General features: G+C 41.1%; 1 long non-coding RNA gene across 2 annotated transcripts in view; it reads left to right on the top strand.

Annotated features, from left to right (window-relative positions):
* The first annotated feature begins 1,740 nt into the window (after positions 1 to 1,740).
* The window catches only part of LOC126983301 (uncharacterized), a 156,080-nt gene continuing 132,595 nt past the window's right edge, over positions 1,741 to 25,225 (top strand). Inside the window, exons 1-2 of one of the 2 annotated variants that reach the window (XR_007735772.1) lie at positions 1,741 to 1,890; positions 7,636 to 7,723. This is a non-coding gene — a long non-coding RNA (uncharacterized LOC126983301). The remainder of the gene's footprint in view (positions 1,891 to 7,635; positions 7,724 to 25,225) is intronic. The other variant, XR_007735773.1, reaches the window with a different exon arrangement.

The following is a 25,225-nucleotide window of genomic DNA, read 5'->3' as shown; positions in this document are numbered from 1 at the left end:
CGAGTAGATGATTAAAAGACAGGTAGAGGGTTGGATTAGTTTACCTGGCTTGCTCGATACTCCTTCTAACTCCGGGAAGAAACCTACCGGCGCAATAGGCCACGACGTAAAAACAACAACAAAAAAACAAAAAAAACAACTCAGACGTTTTTATTTAACTTATTTTTTCATGTTATTTGTTTTTTTTTCAATTTCTCATCCTTTTCTTTTTATACTTTCTCTTCCTCTTATTTTTATACTGTTTCCTCACTTTTCTTTATTTTCTATAATTTTTTATTAATTCTGTATCGCATTTTCTACTTTCTTATCTATTTTTTTTATCTCCTTATCTCTTCCTCTCCTCATTTTTCATTTCTTCCGTCTCATTTCTTATACCTGTTAGCGCGCGTGTGTGAGTGTGTGTGTGTGTGTGTGTGTGTGTGTGTGTGTGTGTGTGTGTGTGTGTGTGTGTGTGTGTGTGAGTGTGTGTGTGTGTGTGAGTGTGAGTGTGTGTGTGTGTGTGTGTGAGTGTGTGTGTGTGTGTGTGTGTGTGTGTGTGTGTGTGTGTGTGTGTGTGTGTGTGTGTGTGTGTGTGTGTGATGCTCGTCAAGGACACACAAAAGCCACCTGCCTTAATTAATGAGGGAATTTTGATGAGTATTGTTGCGGCGCATGACTTAACGTGAATGATAATAATAATAATAATAATAATAATAATAATAATAATAATAATGGTGATGATACTGATAATAATAATAGTAATAATGTTGATAATTACAGTGTTAATAATAATGATGAAAAGCCGTAAAAATGATAATAATAATAAAACAATAAAAAATAAATATAACCTCTACTACTACTACTACTACTACTACTACTACTACCTCTACCACTATTGCTAATGCTGCTGCCACTTCTACTTCTACACACACACACACACACACACACACACACACACACACACTCCCTCCCCCCTTCCCCACCACACATACCCCCCCCCCCCAACACAGTAGTAAACAACCAACCCGCACAACGTTAATGAGGAAAAAATTACGTGAATAATGACGAAAATTATTATGAATGGCGACCAGAAAATATTGCGTTTAAGTCATTCCCGTTTTCTTTGGTTGCACTGAAAGGGGGAACTTAAAGGAATGTGCTTGGTGGTGGTAGTGGTGGTGGTGGTGGTGGTGGTGGTGATGAGATTACATAGCAAGAAATTCCCTCATGTGCATATAAAGGAGAGAGAGAGAGAGAGAGAGAGAGACCGCCCAGCCCAGGGTAAATTTGAGTGGACGCGCTGGCCCGTTGTTCTCCCAGTGGTACGCCTGGGCGCACCGTCACGTAAAGTTGCCAGATTGTCTTACTCAGCCTCTTACATTTACCGACTTCCGACCCAAAAACTGTCTCGTGGACCCCAATAAGGAGATTCACTTCTAATTATCGTTAAAATAGTTAATTCCTGATGTTTCTTGGCAATAGTTAGGCGTCAGAAACCGGTAAATACTATGCTCTGAGTACGACAACCTCTGCTGCGCCCGGCGCAGCAGAGGTATTGAGAGACTAGTAATCAAGCATACAACTAAAACCAAATGATCCTATATAATAAAATATATACATATTATATTATTATATACTGAAATTATTAGTTTTAATGTATAATTAATGATCACTAACGGCACACAAATTAATAAAACACAGCACCTTGCACTCTCGCTTGACTTGGAAACCAGATGTAAACAAACACAGGCCTTCGTCGAGCCAACGCCGACGAAGTCACTCACCATGGTTGGTATCCCTAGAAAAATCAATTTCATGGCCACAAGAGGCCATATATAGCCTCTTGGAAGGCCTCAGCAATATTGGGCTTACGGCAGGCTTCCAGACCAGGCAAAATCGTCCAGCCCAGGGGTAACAGTGATTAGTGTTACCGTTGCTTAAAGAAGGAGGAGGAGGAGGAGGAGAGAAGAGGAGGAATAAGAACGTAAACATTCCTCTTTCTCCTCCTCCTCCTCCTCCTCCTCCCCACAGTCTTATCTTCCTCGCTCTCTGTTTTCCTCCGAATTCTATCTCCTTTTGATATTCCTCCTCCTTCTTGCCCCTCTCTCCGTCTTTCTCTCCCTCCCTCCCCTCCCTCCTTCCCTTCTCCGTCCTTCCCTCTCCTTTCTTCAATCCTGTTTACCTATACGTCTCTCTCTCTCTCTCTCTCTCTCTCTCTCTCTCTCTCTCTCTCTCTCTCTCTCTCTCTCTCTCTCTCTCTCTCTCTCACCTTTACCTGATCAACATTTTTATCGTTTCCACCACTTCTTCTTCTTCTTCTTCTTCTTCTTCTTCTTCTTCCTTTCTTCCTGTTTTTCTTACCCGCATCCTCAGAACCTTAACTCTCCTCCTCCTCCTCCTCCTCCTCCTCCACCTCCTCCTCTTCCTCCTCCCTCCTTCATTCCTGCCTTCGTTCTTATCTCGCTCTCTCATTCACCTCCCTGTCTGGTTCCCCCCTTCCCCCCTCTCTCTCTCTCTCTCTCTCTCTCTCTCTCTCTCTCTCTCTCTCTCTCTCTCTCTCTCTCTCTCTCCCCCAAGCGCGGTTTCTATGTTTTTGCGATAGAGTGTTCCTCCTTGTTTTCTTATTCTCTCTCTCTCTCTCTCTCTCTCTCTCTCTCTCTCTCTCTCTCTCTCTCTCTTTCTCTAAAAGCATCCCATGAGAGAGAGAGAGAGAGAGAGAGAGTGTGTGTGTGTGTGTGTGTGTGTGTGTGTGAGAGAGAGAGAGAGAGAGAGAGAGAGAGAGATAGAGAGAGAGAGAGAGAGAGAGAGAGAGAGAGAGAGAGAGAGAGAGAGAGAGAGAGAGAGAGAGAGAGAGAGAGAAATTGATTCATTTTATATGCTTACTCCTGTGGCAATGCATTTTGAGTGTGTGTCCGTGTGTGTGTGTGTGTGTGTGGACAGGTGGGTAGGTAGGTAGGTAGGTAGTCAGACAGGTGTGTATGTATGTATGTATGTATGTATGTATGTATATAAGCAGGCAGGTATACATATATTTTTTTAATCTAATGAAAAGTTACGCCGCATTCCAGAGTCATTCATTCACGCGCGTCAAACACATAAGTAACGTGACCTGACTAATGGAATGAACAATAATTTATCTGAAAAAAAGGAATAAACAGCCGCGCAACGTTTTTTGAATTTATATTTTGTTGTGTCTTTTATTGATTTTATTTATTTTATTTATTATTTATTATTTTATTTATTGATTGTCTTTTATTCAATTCTCTTTCTTTTTTTATCTTTTTATATCCTTTTATTTGCCTTGTTTCTGTTCTTCTTTTGTCTCTCATTGGTCTTTTAGCTTTTTTTGTTTTCTTTTGTTATTATTTGTCTTTTCTTGTCTTCTTTTTTTCAGTCCTTTATTTGATGCATCCTGTTTCCTTTTTTTTTCTTCTTTTTTTTGGATTTTCATGTCTAATTTTTTGTCCTTATTGTCTTATTCTTGTCTTCTATTTTTTGTGTTATCTTTGTCTTTTTTCTTCCTTTTGTCTTCTCTTATATTTATTTGTCTTGTAATAATGGGAAAATAGACTTCCAGACATGAATAACAACAAAAAGCATCAATATCAACAACAACAATAACAACAACAATAACAAACACATTCAAAAGATTAATATCCTGGAAAAATCACATATATCCAATCTCTCTCTCTCTCTCTCTCTCTCTCTCTCTCTCTCTCTCTCTCTCTCTCTCTCTCTCTCTCTCTCTCTCACAAGGTTTAATTTATTCGTCTCATTAATCTACTTACAGCGTGTATACTTGTACGTCTTCCTCTGTGTGTGTGTGTGTGTGTGTGTGTGTGTGTGTGTGGAGGTAAGAAGCCATCCACCTATCCATATGGACCTAATTACGATATTCCACTTTTATGATTTCGAGTTTAATTTTCTACTAAACTAATATGGTATCCGAGGTGTGTTTAGTGTGTGTGTGTGTGTGTGTGGGGGGGGGGGGGGGCGGGTGTGTGTGTGTGTGTGTGTGTGTGTGTGTGTGTGTGTTTTTCCCTAATATTTGATCTCAGTTAATTCTCCTATAATTTTTTCGTCCCTTCTCTCGTTCCTTCTTCTTTTCCTTCTCTTCCTATTTTCTTTTCTTTTTATCCTCCTCCTTTCCTTCCTTTCTTTCCTTTCTTTTTTTCCTCTTTCCTTTCAGTTTTTTTCTATATATATTTTTTCCCATATGTTCATCCCTCCAACCCTCAATCATTTCTTCCTTCCTTCCTTCCTTCCTCTTGGTGTCCTGAGTAAGAGGAGTCTTGAAGATGGAGTAAATACTGTAATCTATTCTCTTCCGTTCTTCTTCCTCTCTCCTCTTCCTCTTTTCTTCTTCTCCTCTTCCTCTCCTCCTCCTTCTTCCTCGTGTTGTCTCAGAGCTTGCTGGAAATGCTTATAGAAATTCGCTTGAACAATCTCTGCTTGACTTCTGAAACGTATCCTCTTCCTCTTCCTCTTCCTCTTTGCTGTCGTCCTCATTCCTCTCCTCCTCTTCCGTCTCGTACTTCTCCACCATTTTTCCTTCTCCTCTTGTACTAATTTTTCTATGTCCAGAAGATAAGCGAGGGAGAGAGATGAATATACGAATGAGGGAAGGAGAGAAAGGGAGGGAAAGGAAGGCAGGGAGGTAAGAGAGGATAGGGAGGGAGGTGAGAGAGGGATGGGGAAGCAGGAAGGGAAGAAGAGAGAGAGAGGGAGAGAAGGAGGGAAGGAATAAGGATTGTGGGAGGAAAAGGAAAGAAAGGGAGAAATGGTGAAAGGAGGAAGGAATGGGATAATTGGAAAGAAAGAAAATAAAGAGGAAGGGAGAGGGAGGGAGTAAGGACTGCTGTAGAGGGATGGATGCAAGGAAAGAAAGGGAGAAAGAGTGAAGGGAGGAAGGAAGGAATGGGATAATTGGAAAATAGAAGATACATTGAAGGAGTGAATGAAAGAAAGAGGAAGGGAGGAAGGGAGAGAAGGGAGAGGGATGCAAGTAAAGAAATGGAGATAGAGTGAAGAGATGGATGGATAGAATAACCATAAAGTCTAAGATAGAGTGAAGGAAGAAGAGAAGGAGCGAGGGAGGGAGGGAGAAGGAAGGAGAAAGGAGTAAAGAAAGGAGGAAGAGGGAGGCAAGGAAAGAAATGGAGGAAGAGTTGAGGGAGGAATGAAGGGAGGAATGGGATGAGCAGAAAGTAGATGGATTGAAGGAAGAAGGGAAGGAGCGAGGAAGAAGAAAGGAGTAAAGAAAGAAGGAAGAAGGAAGCAAAGAAAGAAATGGAGAAAGAGTTGAGGGAGGAAAGGAGGAAGGAAGGAATGAGATAAGCAGAAAGTAGATGGAGTGAAGGAAGAAGGGAATGAGCGAGGAAGGAGAAAGGAGGAAGAGGGAGGCAAGGAAAGAAATAGAGAAAGAGAGAAAGGAGGAAGGGATAGGATGACCATGAAGCAGTAGGAGATGAAAGGAACAAATCAGCATCAATATCAGAATCAACAGCAGGAGGAGGGGGGGGTGGCTGGGGGGCTGGGGGGGTTAGAGGATCAGGGAGGTGGCGGGCAGCTGATGGACGGAGATCAAAGCAGGCAGTCAGTGCGTGGCTCAGCGTGGACTTAAAGTTGCTGCGTGTGGCTCAGGGTGGCTCAGCGTGGCTTAGCCCAACTCACTCAGGGCCAGGAAAAGGCTGCCAAGTGTTACCTTACGTGTGTGTGTGTGTGTGTGTGTGTGTGTGTGTGTGTGTGTGTGTGTGTGTGTGTGTGTGTATATCTTGTTACAGTAAGATTTAAGGGAGGGAGGGAGGGAGGGAAGGAGTGGGAGAGAGATGATAAGGAAAGGAGAGTAGGAAGGAAGGAAGGAAGGAAGGAGTGGGAGAGAGATAATAAGGAAAGAAGAGTAGGAAGGAAGGAAGGAAGGAAGGAGTGGGAGAGATAATAAGGAAAGAAGATTAGTAAGTAAGTCAGGAAGGAAGGAAAGAAGGATGGAAGGAAGGAAGGAAGGAAGGAAGGAAGGAAGGAAGGAAAAAACTGAGTAAGAGTGAATCAATGAAAATCTAAGACGAGAGAGAAAAAAACAAAACAAAAAAACTATCACATCCAACAATTCTAAAACATACATTACACATACCAACACAAACACACACACACACACACACACACACACACACACACACACACACACACACACACACACACACACACACACACACACACACACACACCTAACCACTTATCTATTCACTCTCTTATTCATTCCTTTACATACCACTGTTTGCGCGCGTGTGTAGGTAAGCGATGTGTCCCTTAATTTTTTTTTTTTTACAACAAAGGAGACAGCTCAAGGGCACAAAAAAACAACAAAAAACAACAACAACCCCGTGATTCATTACTTGCCCATGCGTTCGTCAAGCTCTGGGAACGGAAATAAAATCGCGCACTGTGAATTCGCGCGCTCCGAGTTCCATCGCGCATTAGTAATTTAACATAGGGACGGATTTTGCACAGCGATGCCTAATGCGCGGGAGTAGCAAATTTGATAGCGGCGAATGATGAGTTGGAAAAGCTTGGTGTAATGTGTCCCTCCCCTTCCCTCTCCCCTCTGCCCTGTTCTCTTCCCTCCCCTGCCTTCCCCTCTACCCTCTACCCTGTTCCCTCTCCTCCCCTGCCTCCCCGTCTCCCCTCTACCCTGTTTCCTTTCCTCCCCTGCCTCCCTGTCTTCCTTCTCCCTCCTCCCCTCTTTCACCTGATCCTCTCTCTCCTCTCTCCTTTCCATCATGCTCCGGTAGGCCTAGAAACGTGTGTGTATGTGCGTGTGTGTGTTGGGTGTGGGGCTGGCAGATGTGTATTTTTTGTCAGGTGTGCGTAATGTTATGCAGGTTTGTAGCAGATGTGTAAATGTGAGGTGGATGTGGGGTTGGTTAGGAGGTGTTTAGCAGGTGTGTGGGGCTTCCTGGCAGGTGTGTTTCATAGGTGTAAAGGTGAGCAGATGTGTGAAGTTGTAAATATGAAGTCACGTCAGTTTGTTTCAGGTGTGTAGCAGGTGTGTGTAGGTGTGTGGAGGTGTTTGGTTTGCATGCTATATTTATTTAAAGGTGTGATGGTGTGTAGTATTTATTAATGTATTCATATATTCTATGGTAAAGGGGAGGGACAGACCGAACGATGAATTCAGACAAACAAATCAACAAACAGACCAACAACACACTGCTCCTTGATAGACAAACATTAAAAAAAAGAAAATAATCAAATAAAACAAATAATCGAAAGAACAATGTAATAAATCAGAATACAGATAAACAAAGAGGCAAACAACCCCTAACACTTTGCCCCTTCATAGACAAACATAATAAAAAATAAATAAAATAACCAAATAGAAAATAATCGAAAGAGTAATTTAATAAGTCAGAATACAAACAAACAAACAAACAAACAAATCCTCAACACACTGCCCCTTGATAGACAAACATAATAAAAAAAATAAAAAAATAAATAATAAATAAAAAACGTCTGATAAATGTTCGCTTCTTATCATTTTCCGTGTGCCAATATGAACAACTTCCATAAATTTTCACTTTCTATTAAACTTTTTACCTGTAATGTGAAATACCTGTGATGAGACTGACTATTAAGGTGTTTTATCTCTCTTATCAACAGGAGTAACGAACGTATGGGTGAAGGGCGAAGGGGTGAACGTGCTGGCCAAGGGAAAGGAACGTCACCTGCCCAATCAACGAAGGGAAAGGTAAGGCCAGGTACTTCATTCATCGTTCACTCCCTCAACCTCTAACGAAAGGAGATAAAAACCCTTATTTAAAAGATCACATGGCCTTACTCTTTCCCTTTCCCCTTCTTTCCCCTGTCCTTTTTTCCTCTCCTACCTCCCCTTCTCTCCTTTACTCTCTCTCCTGCCCTCTCGAGTTCTTCATTCCCAACGTTAAGGAAAAAAATACTAGTTGATTGAGACCTTTTTGACGTGATATTCAACCCCAGTAGTTCTTCTTAAACTCATCATCTCCCCTCCACTCCCCTTCTTCACCCCAGTCTCCCCCCCCTCAATATTCCACCCCATGAATCTTATCTCTGTTCTCCCACCTTCATCTCACCCTCCCAGTATATTCCCTCCACCAATAGTTCTTTCTTCTTTAACTCATCTCCCTCCACTCCCCTTCTTCACCCCAGTCTCCCCCCCCTCAATATTCCACCCCATGAATCTTATCTCTGTTCTCCCACCTTCATCTCACCCTCCCAGTATATTCCCTCCACCAATAGTTCTTTCTTCTTTAACCCCTCATCTCCCTCCCCTCCCCTTCTTCACCCCAGTCTCCCCTCCCTCAATAATCCACCCCATGAATCTTATCTATTCTCCCTCCTTCATCTCACCCCCAGTATATTCCCTCCACCTTCCTCCTTTCTCTTCCCTTCCTCCTTTCTTTAAACCTCCTCATCTCTCTCTTCTCCCTCTCCTATTCCCTCTCTCCCATGAACTCACTTCCTTCTCCTGTACCCACACACAAGATACTCCATTCTCCCTTTTATTTCTCTTCCTCTTTTATCTACCCCTCCCTTTCTCTCTCTTCTCCTCTCCCTCCTTCATCTTACCCTTCTCTCTCCTTAACCTAGTATCCCCTTCTCTTTCCCCTCTCCCCTCTCCCCTTCTCTCCTCTCTCCTTTATCCCCTCTCTCACCTTCTCCCCTCTTCCATCTCTCCCCTTCCCTCTCATCCTTCTCCCCTCTCCCCTTTCCTCTCCTGCTTCCCCTTCCCATCTCCCCTTTCCTCCTTACTACCCCTCTCCCCTTCCCTCGCTCGCTTTCTCTCCCCTCTTCCCTCCCCTCTCTCCGCCCTCCCTCCTCCCCCCCAGCCAGCCAGCGGTGTGCACAGATGGGGGGCCGCAGATGTGTCGCTTAATATGTATCCGCATTTATTTATTTATTACCTCCCGGCTGCCACTTGGCTAACCAGAAACCTGAGCCGAGTAGAGGCACTTGAAGCTGCGCATGCGTGGAGTGACCTGGCCTAACCTAACCTACCCTGTGCCCTCTCCTGCCCCCTCCCCCTCCTCCTCCTCATCTTTGTCTCTCTCTCTCTCTCTCTACTTAGCTTTACTCTTTTCCTCACCTTTCCTCTCTCTTTTCTTCTCTCTCCTTTCCTACTTACCACCTCTTCTATCTCTTCTCTAACTTCCTTTTTATCTCCTTTTCTTCTTCCTCTTCTTTATTCCTTCTATTTCTCATGTCATCTTCTTTCCTCTCCTCTTTTCCTTCCTCTTCTATCTCCTATCCTTTACTATCCTCTTCCTCTCTGTCTCTGTTTCTCTCTTCTTCTCTGTATCTTCATTTTCTCTGTTTACTTTGATTTTCCTGTTTTGTTCTATTTTTTCTTCATCTTGTTTATCAATTTCCGTTTTTGTTTTCTTTTTCTCTTCCTCCTTCTTTCGTTACGTCAAGTTCGTTTGTCTTTTTTTCCTCTTGTTTTTTCTATACCTGTTTTATACATGTCTATTCTTCCTTCTGTTTCTCTATGACCTTTCTTATTCTCATTCTTATTCGTTATCCATTTTCCTTCTTTTTCCTCTCTGTCACTCTTTCTCATTTTTCTGTCATTCTTCTTTGTTCCTTTTCTCTAATTTCCTCTTCTTCATCTTCTTTTTTCTTTTCCTTGTCCTTTCTTAATCTCTAGGCATCATTTTCCCTTAATCTTCTCTATCCTTCTTCGTTTTTCTATCTCCTTTTCTTCACTTTCCTTTATATAACATCTTCCTCTTCCTCCCTTTTCTATATCTCCAGTCATCATCTTTCTCTTCCTCCTTTTTCCCCTTTCTTTATTTATTTTATCTCCTCTATCGCCTCTCCTATACCTCCTTAATTTATTCTTTATTCTTCTTCCTCTTCTCCCTACCTCATCTGAATTTTTAGTTATCTTTTCCTTCGTTTCTCTCCTTTTTCTTTAATTTCCTCTCCTCCAGTTTCCTTTTCATTCCTTCTGTTTCTTATCCCTTTCTCCTTCTCTCTATTCCAACTAAGTCTCCTGTTATTATATTTCACTCCCCTCTCTTCTCTTTTCCATCCTCCTTTCTTCTTCTATTCCTTCTTTACCCTCCTTTTTATCCCTTCCTTCTTCTCCCTATTCCAACTAAGTCTCCTGTCATTTTCATTCCCTTCCGTCTCTTCTCTTTTCCATCCTCCTCGGTTCTTCTATTCCTTCTTTACTCCTTTTTATCCCTTCTTCCTCCTTCTCCTTCTCTTCTCTTTTCCATCTTCCTCTCTTCTTCTATCTCTTCTTCACTCCTTTTTATCCCTTCCTCCTCCTTCTCCTTCTCTTCTCTTTTCCATCTTCCTCTCTTCTTCTATCTCTTCTTAACCCTCCTTTATATCCCTTCTTCCTCCTTCTCTTTTCCATCTTCCTCTCTTCTTCTATCTCTTCTTCACCCTCCTTATCCCTTCCTCCTCCTTCTCCCTATCCCGGCAAAGTCTCAAGTCGTCCCAGAGAAATGGAGTGAATTTTCTGGGTGTAAATAGCAGTTAGAATTTTTGCGATTTATGACGCAATACGAGGGTCTGCGCATCCCCGGTTATTGTGAACATATCTCAGTGGGCTGCCTCTCAAAACGTTGATATATAAGGGAATTAAAGGCCCTCTTATACCGCCCCCCGATCCCCTTAACCTTCCAATCCGACCCCCTTTCCTTCCTCCTGCTTCCCCTCCTCCTCCTCCTTCCGTTCAGCGCCCATGACTTCGCTATTATAGAACTTTATTTATTTATCGGCTTATTTCCTGCCTTCCTGCCTACGTTCCCTCTCTCTCTCTCTCTCTCTCTCTCTCTCTCTCTCTCTCTCTCTCTCTCTCTCTCTCTCTCTCTCTCGCTCTCGCTCTCTTCATTACCGGCGTTCGTTTGGGAGGATAAGGAGCAAGTCTTTCATTAATACCTCGGGATTTCGTATAATACAAGTTTTTCTTCATTTTCTCTCCTTTTTCTTCTTAGCTTCAAAAATTCCGTCCGTCTCGCGCCTCGAGGAGTGGAACGAAGCGAAATTTTTGGGCGTCCTTTAATTTTCCTGGATTAAAAAGAGAAATGAGATTTTTGTGTGTTCATCAGCTAGATTGCAGGCGTCGTGAAGGCTGAAAGAAACTTGCTAAGGTTACATAGATTAAAATGCGAGTCTTATTTGTATATACGATAAAGTTTTCATTATTTTCTGTTTTGAGTGTTTATTTTCATCTTCCTTATTTTCATTATTAAAATTAGTAAGGTTACATGGATCAAAATGCGAGTCTTATTTGTATATACGTTAAAGTTTTCATTGTTTTCTGTTTTGAGTGTTTATTTTCATCGTCCTTATTTTCATTATTAAAATTAGTAAGGTTACATGGATCAAAATGCGAGTCTTATTTGTATATACGTTAAAGTTTTCATTGTTTTCTGTTTTGAGTGTTTATTTTCATACTTATTTTCATTATTAAAATTAGTAAGGTTACATGGATCAAAATGCGTCTTATTTGTATATACGTTAAAGTTTTCATTGTTTTCTGTTTTGAGTGTTTATTTTCATCGTCCTTATTTTCATTATTAAAATTAGTAAGGTTACATGGATTAAAATGCGAGTCTTATTTGTATATACGATAAAGTTTTCATTGTTTTCTGTTTTGAGTGTTTATTTTCATCGTCCTTATTTTCATTATTAAAATTAGTAAGGTTACATGGATCAAAATGCGAACCTTATTTGTATATTCGATAAAGTTTTCATTGTTTTCTGTTTTGAGTGTTTATTTTCATCTTCCTTATTTTCATTATTAAAATTTGTAAGGTCACATGGACGTTTGATGCGAGTCTTATTTGTATATACGATAAAGTTTTCATTATTTTCTGTTTTGAGTGTTTATTTTCATCTTCCTTATTTTCATTATTAAAATTTGTAAGGTCTCAATGCTCTTAGTTCGATCCTTATTTGTATATACGATAAGGTTTTCATTATTTTCTATTTTCATTTATTATTTTCATCATTCTTATTTTCTTTATTAAAATTGATAAGGTCACATGCCTCATAACACGGACCTTATTTGTATATTTGATAAAGTTTTCGTCATTTTTTATCATCATTTTATACATTCAAGATCTTTATTTTGATTATTAAACATGGTAAGGGTACGTGCCTCATAACACGAACCTTAGGCCTATATGAATATTTGATAAAGTTTCCATTATTTTCTATTTTAACATTTAACAATCGTGGTCTTTATTGTGATCATTGAAGGGCACATGCCTCATAACGCCAACCATATTTATATAATTAATAAGGTTGTAATCATTTTCTATTTTCATTTTTTATCTTCATTATTCACATCGCTATTATTTTTATTTTCACTTGTTTATTTGCTTTATTTTTCTCCTTAAACAGGGATTGCCTTGATGATTACCTTGTACTATATCAGGGTTGACCTTTATTCCACCGTGAAATTAAATGTTAAATAAGTAATGTTTGACGGAGCAGCGTTTCCGTAAGACTCCAAATGTTTATCTGATGACCTTATTTACCTATATTTTGTTGTTGTTGATTAGTGTTATTTTATTGTTTGGTCCAACCTTTTGTGACATTATAAAGCATAGTAAATTAAGGATCATTGAGGAGGCTTGTGATTTACGATTTTTCCTTTAATTTTAACTCTTTTTCTTTTCTTTTTGGGTTTTCTTGTTTTTCTCGTTTTTTTGTCTTACTTTATCGCCTTTTTTTCGTTGTTGTTTTTCTCGTTATTCTCGTTTTTTTGTCTTACTTTTACCGCCTTTTTTTCATTGTTGTTTTTATCGTTTTTCTGTTTTTTTTCTTTCTTTTACCCCCTTTTTTTCATTGTTGTTTTTCTCGTTTTTTTTGTCTTAATTTTACCTTCATTTTTCATTGTTGGTTCTCTCGATTTTCTTTTGTTTTCAGCGACGCGTTTCTCTCAAAGGTAAGGGAAGGAAGGAAGGATCGAGAGAGGGAAGGAAATTCTTGCATTACCGTAAAATTCTCGGATATGCAACGTTTTTTCTTTTCTTCTTTTACGTTTTCACATTTCGTCTTACATTTTACCTCACTTATTTTTTTAAGGTTTCAAGAATAACGGAATAAAAGAAAGAAAAAGTCTTCGGATTATGGAAGAATGCAGATGTTTTTTGGGGATAAATAAGCGATGGAAGTAGGAATTTTCAGAGAGAGAGAGAGAGAGTAAATTATTATTATTATTATTATTATTATTATTATTATTATTATTATTATTATTGGTAGTGGTGCTGGTGGTTGTGGTTATGATGGTGATGACATAGCTATAAAAATGATGGTACAAGTAATAGTGGTGGTGGTGGTAATGATTATGATGATGATGATGGTGATGAAGATGATGGTGATGATGGTGATGATGATGGTGATGTATTGCAGTGGTGTTTCAAGTCATGTTCAAGGCAGTACCAGTAATGATGGAAGTGATGGTGATGAGAGTGGTGATGATGGTGGTGATGGTGGTGTTGATGGTGGTGATGGTGATGATGATGGTAGTGGGGGTGTTGAAAAAAAAAAAAAAAAAAAAAAAAACATCAGGACACCTCTTCTCCCGAAATTGACCTCTCTTTTGGACCTCCTTGACTCAACTGTCTCCTTAGCTGTAAAAAAAAGAAAAGCTCGGAAAAGAAGAATGAAGAAACATACATGAAATCAATTAAACAAAAAAGAGATAGAAACAAAAGAAATGAGGTTCGAGTAAATACGTGAATAAGGGAGTGGGTGTGTTGTTGTTGGTGGTGGTGATGGTGGTGGTGATGGTGGTTGTGGTTGTGGTGGTGGTGGTGGTGATGGTGGTGGTGGTGACATTTTCCGAACCTGGTGACTTACTCTTGAGAAGGTCACACGTCCAATATTGAACTGCAGAGCCCAAATCCAGTCCTCCTCCTCCTCCTCCTCCTCCTCCTCTTCAGAAAATCCAGGTATCAAATCAACTTCATTTTCACCTCTTGCCGTGAATGAACTCCGAGGCACAGATGAAAAGTAATGCAAATATATAAGGAAATTTAATATAACGTAATGAAATATATTTGAATATGTCAATTTGATTCCTCCATGTCCTTCACCTCTTCCTACTCCTCCTCTTATTACTCTTCCTCTCCTCCTCCTCTTCTTCCTTCCCAGAAAAGCCAGGTATCTCTAATTAACTTATCTACCTAGCTTTCCTGAAACGAGTTGAAAGGAATATTAATCTAAAAAAACTGGACTAAAAATTAACGAATACCACGAGTGTCTGTATACCTGAGGAAGGGACAGGTGTGGCAAATTAACCTGTATTCATACCTTTCCGTAAATTAGAAAAAGGAGGTACAGAACAGGTGATAAGTAAACGTATGTGGAAAAGCCAAACGCGAGTAAGAAAGAAGTTGAAGTAGAGTTTATTTAAGAAGTTGGCAAATAAACAAGAATGAGGAGAAAACAAAAGCAAAACACGAACTAGAAAGAAAACAAAACAAATGAGAAAAATAACATGAAATAGAAATTAATAAGAAAAACGTGAAAAATGAAAACATGAATGATAAATGAATAAAAAGACGAAATATGAAAGAAAAAACAGGAATAGGAAATGAAACAAAAAAATATGAATAACAGAAACATGAGTAAAAAAAAACACCATGAATAAGAAAAAAACAACAAAAGACCAAATATAAATAAGAAAAAGAGTGTTAATAAGAAACGAAGAAGAAAAGTATGAATTAGAAAACATAGATAAGAAAAAAAAATGAATAGCAAAACAAAACAAAAACAAACAAAAACAAACAAACAAGACTCTAACAAGCACCTCGGTTTTTCGTGCACCCGGGAAAGTGACTGGACATGTCAAATTAAACCTCTCACCTTTTCTGAAATGCAAATGGTTGGTGTATAATAGGTGAAAAAATCGATATAAAAAACAAACCAAGCTAGAGATGCAAAGGCCGGACCAAACCAATTACCGAAATGAATAAATTGGTTAAGTTTTTCACATTTCCCCATTTCTCTTTTCTTGACGTAGTAGATAATGGGTAAGAAAAGGGAATAGAGAGTCAACTAAGCCAAGAATGAAAAGACCGAAATGAACGTATTGGTCAGTTTTTTCACATTTCCTTATTTCTCTTTTCTTGACGTAGTAGATAATGGGTAAGGAAAGGGAATAGAAAGTCACCCAAACTCAGAATGAAAAGACCAGGCTGAAATAAATCAATAAATCAGTTAATAGGTCTACATTTTTTAACACCTTAATTAACGGGATGGATAGGTGTTACAAACTTGCCTTCCTACCTCTTCCTGTAGTAGTAGATAACAGGTGAAAAAATATAATAAAAAAATAAAATAAACCTGAACTGTACAGGCCAGACCGAGAACAGGCATCGAAATGAATGTTTTTTATACTTTTGCGGAATGGATAGGTATTACAAACGACCTTCCTACCTTTTCCTGAAGTCATAAATAGTATGCAAAAGGAAAAAGGAATAACAAAACAAAGGAAAGTTGAAATAAAAAAAGACAGATTAAAATAGTTATCGAAATCAATTGACAGATATTTCACATTTACCTTCATACCTTTTTCTAAGTTAAAAGAAAAGAAAACAGGAGTATAAAAAACAAACACATACAACAACAACAACAACAACAACAACAAAATATGACATGAGTTAAAAAGGAAGCGTATGAAAGACCAAATCAAGTCTACAATATTATAATAAATCTTGAAATCAACAAATAACTCACCTGAGAAATAGCCAGGTATCGAAAACTAATTCCCTTACCTTTTCCTAAACCAAAAAGGCGAGAAATCAAGAGAGAGAGAGAGAGAGAGAGAATATAAGCAAACATAACCAAACTTTATATAAACTCGCATACCAAATTACTGAACCGAAATCCAACTTCCTTCTCATGCTTTTGCGAGAGAGAGAGAGAGAGAGAGAGAGAGAGAGAGAGAGAGAGAGAAAGGCATATACAGTAAATCAAAATTGTAAGTCTTGTAAGCCCTTCCATCCCCCTCTCAGCCTTAATCTGTTACCTTTTTTTTTCACCTGGACTTCCGGGATTAAGACACAGACAGGTAAAGGTTGGTATACGCGTGTGAAGGGAGGGAGGCAGAAGGAAGGAAGAAAGGAAAGAATGAATGAGGGAATGAATGATAAAAAGAAGGAAGGAAGGAAGGAAAGAGATAGAAAGAAAAAAATATAGATAAAAGAAAGAAAAAACGAAGAATTAATGAAGGAAAGACATGGAAAAAGAAGGAATGGAGATGATGTGATGTGAGGTAAGGAGGAGAAGGAAGAGGAAGTGAAACAAAGGATGAATTAAGGAGTAAAGTAAGGTGATAGAAAATGAAGAAAAGGAGGAGATGGAAGGGGAAGTAAAGTAAGGAAGGGAAGTAGAGCAAGAGGAAGAGGGCGAGGTGGATGAGGAAGTGAAGTGAGGTGAAGTGTACAAACAAAGAGTTGAAATAAAGTAAAGATGGAGAGGAGGAGAGAAAGAGGACGAAATGAAGTGAACAGGATGAGATGGAAAGTGAAGTGAAGGGAAGTAAGCTGAGAAAATAAAGCAAGTTGATGTATGATAAAAAGATTAGTTAGATGAGGTAACGCAAGACTGAGACGAAGTAAAGTGAGGAAGTGAATGAAGTGAACAGGATGAGATGAAAGTGAAGTGAAGTAAGCTGAGAAAATAAAGCAAGTTGATGTATGATAAAAAGATTAGTTAGATGAGGTAACGCAAGATTGAGACGAAGTAAAGTGAGGAAGTGAAATGAAGTGAACGGGATGAGATGAAAGTGAAGTGAAGGGAAGTAAGCTGAGAAAATAAAGCAAGTTGATGTATGATAAAAAGATTAGTTAGATGAGGTAACGCAAGATTGAGACGAAATAAAGAAAGGAAGTGAAATGAAGTGAACAGGATGAGATGAAATTGAAGTGAAGTGAAGTAAACCGAGAAAATAAAGCGAGTTGATGTATGATAAAAAGATTAATTGGATGAGGTAAAACAAGCATGAACGCAACAGTGAATCCAGAAAGCGATGGAAAAATGTCAAATCGTCCCCTCGAAAAGCCATTGTCTGATTACGTTGTGACTTATGGATGAGAAAAAAAAGAAGTGAAGGTCAGGAGGGAGAACGAAGAGATGAAGTAGAAAACGGAGTGCAATCTATAGGAAAGAGAAAATAGGGAGTCGTTTTTGTTAGAGATAGATAGATATAGATAGATAGATAGACACAGAAAGATAATGAAAAATAGATAAATAAAGAGATAGACAGAAAGAGATAGATTAGTAGAAAGATAATGAGGGAAAAAAGAAATAGATAGAGATGGATAGATAGGTTGATAGATAGATAGATAGATAGATAGATAGATGGTAGAAATTTAATATAGACCCAAAAAAAGAAAGAAAAAAGTTGTTAGGATGAGAGAGAGATTATTATTTTTTTTTTTGGAAACTTCGACCGCTTCATTTAGCTTCAACAAAACTAATCAGGAAGTTTCTCCTTTTCTTTCCTTATTTATTTTATTTCCTCGTATTTTATTTGTCTTTCGAGAGATTGTGATATTTTTTCTTTTTTCTTTTCTTTTATTCTGTTAATTTTCGTTATTTTTATTCCCTTTTTTTTGGATTAATTTGCCAGTTTTCTTTTTTTTCTTTTTCTTTAATTTCTTTTTCTTATTTTTTTTCTCAACGTTTTTCTTTCCTCGATATTTTTTTAGATTTCATGATAATTTTTCGTTTAATCCACTTCTTTTTTTCTTTCCTTTGTGTTCTCTCTCTCTCTCTCTCTCTCTCTCTCTCTCTCTCTCTCTCTCTCTCTCTCTCTCTCTCTCTCTGTGTGTGTGAGAGAGAGAGAGAGAGAGAGAGAGAGAGAGATCCTTTTGCTATTTGTCTCCTTTCTCATTCTCTCATTCTCCCTTTCTCTCATTTCTTCTCATTCTCTTCCTTCCCCTCCATTCCCTCCCTTTGTTCTCTCTTTCTTCTTTCCTCTCTGTCTTTTATACGTCCTCAACCCCTTCCTCTTTTTCCCATCTCCTCTTCTCCTCCTCCTCCTCCTCCTCCTCCTCTTCCTTCTCCTTCTTCCCATTCCATTTCTTTATTCTTTTCTTCTTCTTCCTTTTTTCCTTTCTGATTCATCTCTTCCATGTCATTTTCTCTCCCATCTTCTTCTCCCTTCCTCTCCCTCCTTTGTTTCTTTTCTTTCTTTCTACTTCATTTTTCTCCTACTCTGATTCATCTCTCTCTCTCTCTCTCCCCTCTTCTCCTCCTCGTTTCTTCCCCTCCTCTTGTTTCTTATCCTTCTTCTTCTTATCCTTCTTCTCTCCCTCCCTCGCTCCTCCTCCCATCTTCATCTATTTTCTCTCCGTTTCTTCGCTTCTTTACTTTCTTCTTTCTCCCATTCTTTCCCTCTCTCCCCTTTCTCCCACTTTCCCTCTCACCTTTCTTCTTTCCTCTTCCTCTCTGTTCTTCCTTTCTTTTCCTCTCCCAGATTTATTCCTCCCCTCTTCCTCTCCCTCCTCCTCCTTCCAATCCCTCCCTCATTCCTTCGTTACTTGTCTTTCTTTCTATCTCCCTTTCTTTTGGTATCTATCGCTGTTCTCTTCACCTTGTCGGGACCCAAAAGACGAACAAACAGAGGAATGACCATAACAACACAGTCGTAAGCATCTCATAGGGAAACACTAACAAGAAGGGTAACCGATATACATCAATCGTAAACATCTGATAAGACAAACACTAACAAGGAGGGTAACAGATATACAAGAGCTGTAAATATATGATAACTTTCCCTTTTCCACCTTCCAATTCCTTCCTCATTCCTTTGATAACTTGCATTTCTTTCTATCCTTTCTTCATATCTTCGCCTTTCTTTTCACATCCCTTTCCTTTTCCCTCTCCCTCCTTTCCTCCCTTCGTTCCCAGGCAGTTTTCGCAGTCACCCTCGCCGGCACACCTCCTTCTTCTCCGCCCTGGCCCGCTGGAGGCAATATAGAGCCATAAGAAGGTCGTAGGGGCGCGTGTCCAGCCGGTATCAGGCACAAATTGGTCCCTGTTTGTCGGAGCCATTGCCGCCGCCTGACCGATTTAGGGGAAGTGGATTGAGCCATACCTCCATCACTGCCACGCGCGCTCTCTCCCTCTCCGTCACCTCACGTCACTACCTCCTCGTTTTCGTCCTTCTCCTCGTCCTCCTCCTCCTCCTCTCCTCCTCTTTCTCGTACCCATTCATCTCCTTCATCATTACTTCTGCTGGATTTTCTTCTTTTTCCTCTGATTTCTTCCTCTTCTCCTTTTCTTTTTTTCTATCTCCTTTCTTCATCATTTTGGACTTCTATTTAATGTTTACTTTTTACACTTCACATACTCCTTCAGGCATCTTTCTACTACTACTACTACTACTACTACTACTACTACTACTACTACTACTACTACTACTACTACTACTACTACTACTACTACTACTACTACTACTACTACTACTACTACTACTACTACTACTACTACTGCTTCTACTCGTCCACCTCCTCCTCCATTGCTAGCATCCAACTTCTTCTCCTCTTCTTCTTCTTCCTCCTCCTCCTCCTCTCTCTCTCTCTCTCTCTCTCTCTCTCTCTCTCTCTCTCTCTCTCTCTCTCTCTCTCTCTCTCTCTCTCTCTCTCTCTTCTTTACAAGGTCATTCTCTAGCATCAACGTCTCCACCACCACCACCACCACCACCACCATCAACAACAACAACAACAACAACAACAACACAGTCCAATACACCGTCAGCCTCACAAGGAAAAACATGAACACAGCCATTACTCTCCTCCTCCTCCTCCTCCTCCTCCTCCTCCTCTTCCTCCTCCTCTTTTTTTGGATGGGGGTGAAAAAGAGAGGGAGGGAGGGAGGAGGAAGGGGAGAAAGAGAAATGTAGGTGGAGAGAAAGAAAGGAGGCAGGGAGTGAGTGAGGAGGGAGGAGGAGGAGGAGGAGGAGGAGGAGGAGGAGGAGGAGGAGAGAGAGAGAGAGAGAGAGAGAGAGAGAGAGAGAGAGAGAGTGAGAATTTAGTGCTCTGTTTCTCCTCTTATTGGTATCGAACTGACGAGGAGGAGGAGGAGGAGGAGGAGGAGGAGGAGGAGGAGGAGGAGGAGGAGGAGGTAAAAACAAGGTCAGAGGGAAATTATGTACAAGTAACTATTTTGTTTTTTTTTCGTTTTCTGTTTGTTGTGTTTTGAAATCGTGTTTTTGTGTCTGTTTTTGTTTGTCTTGTTTACTTTCATATGTTTGTTTACTTCGCTTGGTTTAATTGTCTTTTCTACGTATATTTTGCACTCTTCCACTCCCTCCCCTTTCCACCTTCTAACTCCTATTCCACACACACTTATACCCTTCCATCCCCTTCTATTTCCTCCTTTCTTATTTTAGTCTGCTTCCCCCATCATCGTCCTCCTTTCTCTCTCTTCTTTTCGTCTGTTTCAGCTTTCCTCTTTTTCTACCATACCTTCATTTTCATCCTTACCTCCTTCATCATCTTCCTTACCTAACCTATTTCCTCCCCTTACCTTCCTCATCTCTCTCTCTCTCTCTCTCTCTCTCTCTCTCTCTCTCTCTCTCTCTCTCTCTCTCTCTCTCTCTCTCTCTCCCCTTACCTTATTCCCCATTTCCCTCTTCTTTCTCCGTTAGTTCTCTCCCTTCACCCTCTCCCTTACCTCTGTCTCCCCCTCACCCCCCCTTCCTTCACCTTCCCCTGATCTTCCTCTACCCCTCCCTTGCTTTCCCTTATTCACCCTCTCACCCTTATTCCCTTCTCATCCCTTCCCTCACTTTTTTCCCTTCTCCTCCCTCATCTTCTCCCACCTCATCCTCTTCCTCTCCTTCCTTCCTCCTTTCCCCTTTTTCTCTCTCCCTCCCTCCCTCACCTTCCGTTCCCCCTCTCCTCATCACTTTCTCCCCCTTATCCCTCCCCCTCCCATCCCTCACCTTCTCCCTTTCCCCACCTCCTCCATTCTCCCTCCCCTTTCTTCTCCCTTCCTCAGCAGAGACCAACAATGACTCAGAATCTGTCTCTGTCTTTACTATATTCGACCCACTGCATTTTGCGCGACAAGCCGGCAAAGGAAAAATATATATACGTGAGAGAGAGAGAGAGAGAGAGAGAGAGAGAGAGAGAGAGAGAGAGAGAGAGAGAGAGTGAGAGTGAGACTTACCTGACCTCATATGCTTACCTATCTTCCTCAGCCTGTTTCATTATCTACCTTTTAATCTACTTGCCTAACCTACCTGCCTGTCTACCATCTGCTTATCTTCCTAGCTTCCAATCTACCTGCCTTCCTTATCTACCTATCTTCCTATACCTGCTTACTCTCCTCGATCTACCTGCTTACCTATCTACCTTTCAAGCTACCTGTCCTTACCCTCCTCCCCTCTCTCTCTCCCTTACCCCCTCCCTCTTTCTCTCCCCTACCCCCTCCCTCAACCTCCCTCCCCAACCCCCTCACTTTCCAGTCTCCTTCCAACAACCCCTTCTCCCTCCTCCCTCCCCCTTCCCCTCCTCCCCTCTGGCGCCTCTCTCCCCCTCCCCCGCCCCCCCTTTTCGTGACCTCCCCGTTCGTAGTCGCGTCACGTGGTCAAGGGAACAGGTTAAGTATAGTTATGTGTTGGTCTGTTTGTATTGAAAAGCCTGAGAGGGAGATTAGGCTCAGCTGGTGTGCGAGAAGCGTGTGGGCGGGCTTAGATTGGGCTGGTTTGGGCTGAGGTTGGGCTGGGGTTAAGACTGAGGCTGAACTGATTTTGGGCTGGGGTTTGATTAGGCTGTTTGGGGTAGGATTGGGCTGATTTTGGATTGGGCTTGGGCTGTTTTGGGCTCTGATTGGGCAGGAAATGGACTTGGTTTGATTTGGTTGGTCTGGGCTAATGTTGGACTGTTTTGGCTCAGGTCAGGTTGCATTGGGCTTGGGCTGAGTGACGTATGTTGGGCTGGACTGGTGTTAGGTTGGACTAGGGTTTGGGCTTTGGTTAGGCTTGAGATGGGCTGCATAGTAGGATAAGGTAGATTTGGGCTTGTTTGGTTTGGACTTGTATTAGGCTGTACTTGGGCTTGGGAAACGGTAGGTCTAAAACTGGGCTGACATGGATTAGGGTTAGGTTAGTTTGGGCTATAGTGGACTGATAATGGAGTGGTCTCGACTGGACTGGGTTTGGACTAGACTTACAATTATTTAAGTTAGGCTGAATTCAGATTGGACTTATATTGCATTCAGGTTGACATAGATTTTGGGCTTTCCTGGGCTTCGGTTTGGTTCCACTGGGCCAGAATTGCGTTTCATTGGGCTACCTTGGGCTACCTTGGGCTGGCCTCATCTGGGGCACGCTCTCTCTCTCCCATTTAGCCGAGATCTGAGCCAACAAGCGGCGCGGTGTTACAGCGAAATATTCCTCCTCAGAACGGCCGCTTCGCCCTCACCGCGGGGAAAATAACATCAGTGGCGAGCCTTGCCTTCCAACAGGGCCGAGAAGGGGGTATGAGAGGGAGGGAGGGAGGAAGGGAAAGGGGGATAGAGAGATAGTATAGAAATTGGGAGAGTGGGGTAAGAAAGGAAAGGGAAAAGTGTTGTTAGCGAAGTAAAATGAGAGACGGAGAAAGAGAATTAAGGATAGAGTAATGAAGGAAGGGAGAGGGGGATAGAGAGATAGTATTGAAATAGGGAGAGTGGGGTAAGAAGGGAAATGGGAAAAGTGTTGTTAGCGAAAGAAAATGAGAGACAGAGAAAGAGAATGAAGGATAGAGTAATGAAGGAAGGGAGAGGGGGATAGAGAGATAGTATTGAAATTGGGAGAGTGGGGTAAGAAGGGAAAGGGGAAAGTGTTGTTAGCGAAATAAAATGAGAGACAGAGAAAGAGAATTAAGGAGGAAATAAGAAATAAGGTGGAAGGAGAAAGTGGGTAGGGAATTAAAAGAAGACAAAGAAATGGAGGAAATAACAGATTAAAGGAGAGAGAGAAGGAGACACGAGGGAAAGTATGAAGGAGAGAAAGGGGGGAAGGAGAATGGATTAGAATAGGTATAAACGAAAAAGGTAGGGAAAGAATGGAAAAAAATAGAAGAATAGAAAGTAAGAGAGAAAGGAGATAAGGAGGAATGAAAGGAAGGAGAAAATGGAAGGGAAAGGAGAGAAAGGGAAGAAAAGGAAATAGGAAGGAGAGAGGGGAAAATGAAGGTGTAGTGGAGGGAAGCAAGGGAGGAGTAAAGGAAGGAGATAGGGATGGAAAGTCGAAGGAAGGAAGGAAGGAAGGAAGGAAAGAAAGAGAGAGGAATATTGTGGAAGGAAAGAAAGAGTAATATTGTGGAAGAAAGAGGGATATTGTGGAAGGAAAGAAAGAGGAGGAATGAGGAAAAAAAAATATAGAAGGGAAAGAAGAAGGAAACTTAAAACATAGCAGGCTTAAAACGACCCTCCCTTCCCAACCCACTCCCTTTTCCCTTCCTCCCCTTACCTTTTCTCCCTCACCTCTCCTCCCTTTATGCCTCTTCGCCCTTCTCCCTTCGCCCCCCTTCCCCTCCCTTCATTCTAAAGGGAAGGATGCGGGGAATATAAATGGATACAAATGAGGGAACTAGAACCAACCCACCTAGGCTCACTTTCCTTCGAGCACACTCACGAAGAAGGAAGATGATGATGATGATGATGATGATGATGATGATAGTTAGAAGAAGACATAGCGAGAATAGGGAAAGGAAAACAAGGAGAAAAAAAAGAGAAACAGGAGTAAAGGAAAATTAGAAAGATGAACTGGAAGAAATGGAATAGGAAGAAGATGAAAAGCTGAATATAGAAGAGGAAGAGGAAAGAGAGAGAGAGGGTTGATGATGAGGCGCAAAAGGAAGAAGAGAGGAAGGAGAAGAGGAGAGGAGGAGAAAGTGGAGGAAGGAAGACCCAATGTGTGTGTGTGTGTGTGTGTGTGTGTGTGTGTGTGTGTGTGTGTGTGTGATTGTATGCATGTATATATACGAACATGTGTCTATGCATGCGTGTGTGTGTACGTGTGTATATGTGTGTGTGTTTGTGCGTGCTTGTGTATGTCAAAGGAGGAGAAATGAGGGGGGGGGGGTAGATGGGGCACTGATAACACACACACACACACACACACACACACACACACACACACACACACACACACACACACACACACACACACACCGCTTCGCCTTGAAAGCCACGCATCCCCCACAAGGGAGTTCACATAAATAAAGTTCATTTGCACTTCAACGTTAAGTACTGACAACTTTTTTGGCGCGTCACAATGAGTTTATTTGTTCAGCCCTGTTGAAGAACTTGCCCGAGGGAGGAAGAGCGAAGGAGGGAGAGTCTGGAAGGAGCAAAGGGAGAAAGGAGAGGAGGAGGTGAAGGAAGAGGGAGACGGGAAAGGATAGGGAGGAGTGGAGGAATGGGAGTGAGGGCGAGATGGTAAGGGAGAGGAAAAGAAGTGAAGGAACAGGGAGGAGGGAAAGGAAAGGGAGAGAGGGAGATGGCAAGGGAGAGGAAAAGGAATTGAAGGAAAAGGGAAAAGGGATGATGGTTAGCGAGGGAAGGAGGGCGAAGGAAGTTTAGGTATAAGAGTGAAGGGAAGAAAGGGAGGAAAGGGAAGGGGAGGGATGGAAAGGATGGTAAGGCAAGGCAGAAGGAGAATGAGGATAAGCGATAAATGGAAGAGGGAAAGGAGAGAAAGGGAGAAAGGGGTAGTGAAGTAAGGGGAAGGAAGCCTGGGTATAGGAATGAAGGAAAGAAAGGATGGAAGGGAAAGGGAGGAATGGGAAGGGTTGTAACTTGTAAGGGAGGGCATTGGGAGTTTGTGGGTAAGGGAGAGGTGAAGGAGGAGGGGGAAGAGGCAGAAGAGGGGAAGGGTAAAAGGGAGGGGAAAGGAAGTCTGGGTATTGAAGAAGTGGAGGGAAGAGGAGGAAGAGGAGTGGAAGAAGGGAGAGGAATGAAAGGGAGGGGGAAGGTGTTTGTGTGTGTGGTGGGAGATAGACAGATAGATAGATAGATAGATAGAAAGATAAAGACATAGATAGATAGATAGATAATTGGAAAGATAAATAGATAGATAGATACAGATAGATGGATAGATAGACGGATAGATATATAGACCCATAGATTGATACAGATAGATAGATAAATAGATAATTGGAAAGATAAATAAATATATAGATATAAATAGATGGATAGATAGACAGATAGATATATAGACAGATATATTGATACAGATAGA

Source organism: Eriocheir sinensis, chromosome 53, assembly GCF_024679095.1.
Source record: "Eriocheir sinensis breed Jianghai 21 chromosome 53, ASM2467909v1, whole genome shotgun sequence".
Lineage (NCBI taxonomy): Eukaryota > Metazoa > Arthropoda > Malacostraca > Decapoda > Varunidae > Eriocheir > Eriocheir sinensis.
The sequence above is the reverse complement of the archived record's forward strand: the minus strand, read 5'-3'. Positions and strand labels throughout refer to the sequence as shown.